The following is a 3,053-nucleotide window of genomic DNA, read 5'->3' on the forward strand; positions in this document are numbered from 1 at the left end:
TATTTTTCTTCATCCACTTCAATCTGTTTAATTGTAATATTTTTCTTGTTCTGGCGGAAAATTTTCTTTGAAATAATAATTTAATTGATATCATTGTTATTATTAATAGATTTTATTAATACTTAATTTAAGAAACTTTAATGGATTTTTACTGGTTAAATTTACGGTTGGCGGGGCTATACAAAATTAAATACATTTTTACGAAACTTCAGGGTGAATTTTAAAATGTCGTTTAAATGTCTTACAATATCTAATCATGATTTTTAAGTTTTGCAAATTTGTTACGAAAGTCGGGTTTTTTTAATACTAGACGTAATGTTCTTTAGATTACATAAAAAGTTTTGTTCTGAACTTTTCTATCATATTTACTCTTCCAGACAAAGTTTTTTACTTAAAAGAAATTAAGAATTATTATTTTTAGAAAAAGGTTTTAGAATTTAGTTCAGTGTTCAAAGCTGCGAACTTATAAATGAACTGGAGTAGATTGTAAGATTCATGGTAGAGTTATTCGAGTGGCCTAAACTTTTGAGTACCGAGAGATCATTTAAAGTTAGGGTTATTATTTAACTTACTGCCAGGGAGAGAATAAGTTAATCTCATTCGAATCGATTTAAGTTAGTTTCGTTCATTCAAAAGTTTTAAACTTGGAATAAAATCTTGAAATCTGAATATTGATAGGAGTAGTATTGCATGATGTATTCGGCTTGTTTAATGCCTAGTTTGAGGTATTGTTATTGTAGGGTAGTAATATTCTGTTTCCGGTGTCAATTTTGGGAGGTCCAGGTCCTAGGAGGGGCGGGAGGATATCGTGTGATAAAATATTGAATATTCAACTTTTTAAATTTTTAAGTACAAATCATGCACCACGAGTTCTTTGTTGTTCATTGATAATTGTTCATACTTTATTTAAATTTTTTTAAAATTTTATCTTTTTACTTTTAAAACAAATATTTTCTTTTATTATCTGTTTTTTGATACATTTTCCGGTTAATATTGTAACTTTTGTTTCCTTGAACTTTTCGCATATGTTTCATGCATACGATTAGCATATTATTAAATACTGTTAAATCATCTTTAATATTAGGTTACCTCCCCTACAAGTCATTCTTTTTTTAGGGGTAAGATGTAGGGAAGGGAAATTTTTACAACAAAATTCTTTATTTAAAAAAAGTTTGTTCTTATAAAAAATTCTCAAGAACTGTGAATACGGAATTACAGGGTTAAGACATAGCATGTTTTTCCTCAGATTATACAAAGATATAGTCGATAGGAGCTCACATTCAACCAAAAAAAAACATTGTCTTGACTCTTGCTACGGAATGGCTAGAAGGACCTATCAAGGACCAAAAATATGTCTAAAAATGTGCAAGATTTCTATTCTGAAACTAATTAAACCATAGCTAAGAGCGTTGTATATGTTACATCTGGTGTGATCCTTATCTGTCTATATTGTATATTCACTAATGGTTTAAGCCCAGTAAAGGATTAGACCGGCTGCAAACAGTCAACGGGGGGTCCTAAAAATATCATAAAAACTACCATGTGCCCCCTTCAAATAATATAATTTACTTTAAATATAACATTTTTATTTTTGTGACATGTAGATAAATTAAGTTAAGAAATTTGGCTTGGGGTGGTTTAAAAACTGCTTAATTTGATTTTGTAGTTTAAAGATGTATAAAATGTACACATAAGTTAATAAAATTATAATGCTAAGTCTCGAAGGAGCGAAAGAAACGTCTTCATTAGAATTTTAATTTTTCAAATCCCCCAACTCTAAGGTTTCCTTCCATCTTAATTAAGTTCACATTGTTAATTTTGGCCTTTTTTTTGCAAGAGATTGCAATCTATTCATTCATTCATTTTATGTATTCATCCTCTGGTTAAAATGTGGAATTAAAATTTTTCAGATTTTTTGGTTCATTTTAACTTTTTACATTTTGTGGCGAAATATTTTATAATTGCACTGTTTAAAGGCACCCTAAGATATATATATATAATATCGAAAATGCACAAATTTTGGCCGACATTACGAACAGAAAGTTAGAGACTTTCGAATTTGTGAGATATTTCTAACATTCTGTTTATAATTTTTAACAAAATGTTTTTGATTTCGAAGTGATAGATCGATATTACGAAAAAATTGTTAGGCCCAGGGGTCGCGTTATTCTTGTTTAGTTTATGGTATGGGGGGGAGGGGGGGGGTCTTTTCCTATTACTCTTTTAGAAGGTCTGGTTTGTCATGTGGACGAGAGGGAGGGGGACGGGCTGGGTCCTTTTCTATCACTCATTGAGAAGGTCCGGTTTGTCATGTGGGCGAGTGAGGGAGGGGGGGGGGGTTATGTACCTTTTGTTACCCATTTCAGTGCCATCTTCACTTAGTAAGACGTCATTTGTGGGGGAGGGGTTGTCCGTTAAAGAAAATGGATTGGTTAAAGGGGGGGGGGTGTAAAAGGCTAGGTAAAGGGGGAGGGGGACTATGATAGATTTTAGCACATATATTCTTGTAATACAGGATAGTGTTGGGTGAAGAAAGTGTCTTGTGGACAAATATTGGTAAATCTATTCAACTAAATATAGGATAGATGGAAAATACTTTCAAGAAAAACAAATCAAAGAGGAAAAAAGTAGAAAAGAGATAAATTAATGAACAACATAAGGAATAAATGGGGGCAAAAATGATGCATGATGTAGATATGTGTTATATAGCATACACACTGAATGAAAGATACTATAAACTCTAAGGTACAGACAGAAAAATATTGAATTAATGATCTGAATATTATTGAATACAGATGTAATTCCAATCTATACCAATCTAATGCGCGCGCTCTGCAGATGCTCATTTTATTTCTCAATTCGGTGCAATCAGGCGCGCTCTGGTTATTGGAGCATGTGCACTCAAAATAGAAATACAATGCGCTCTTTTGAAACCTCGGGTTAAAGAAAGGAATTTGCAAAAGTGCTAAAATATATTGGAACATTTTCTCGCGAGGCTCTATTTTACAAAGGCAGTATTCAATAGCTGTAAAGTGTGGGGGTAAGATTCATGG

The sequence above is a fragment of the Eurytemora carolleeae genome, unplaced genomic scaffold, assembly GCF_000591075.1.
Source record: "Eurytemora carolleeae unplaced genomic scaffold, Eaff_2.0 scaffold400, whole genome shotgun sequence".
Lineage (NCBI taxonomy): Eukaryota > Metazoa > Arthropoda > Copepoda > Calanoida > Temoridae > Eurytemora > Eurytemora carolleeae.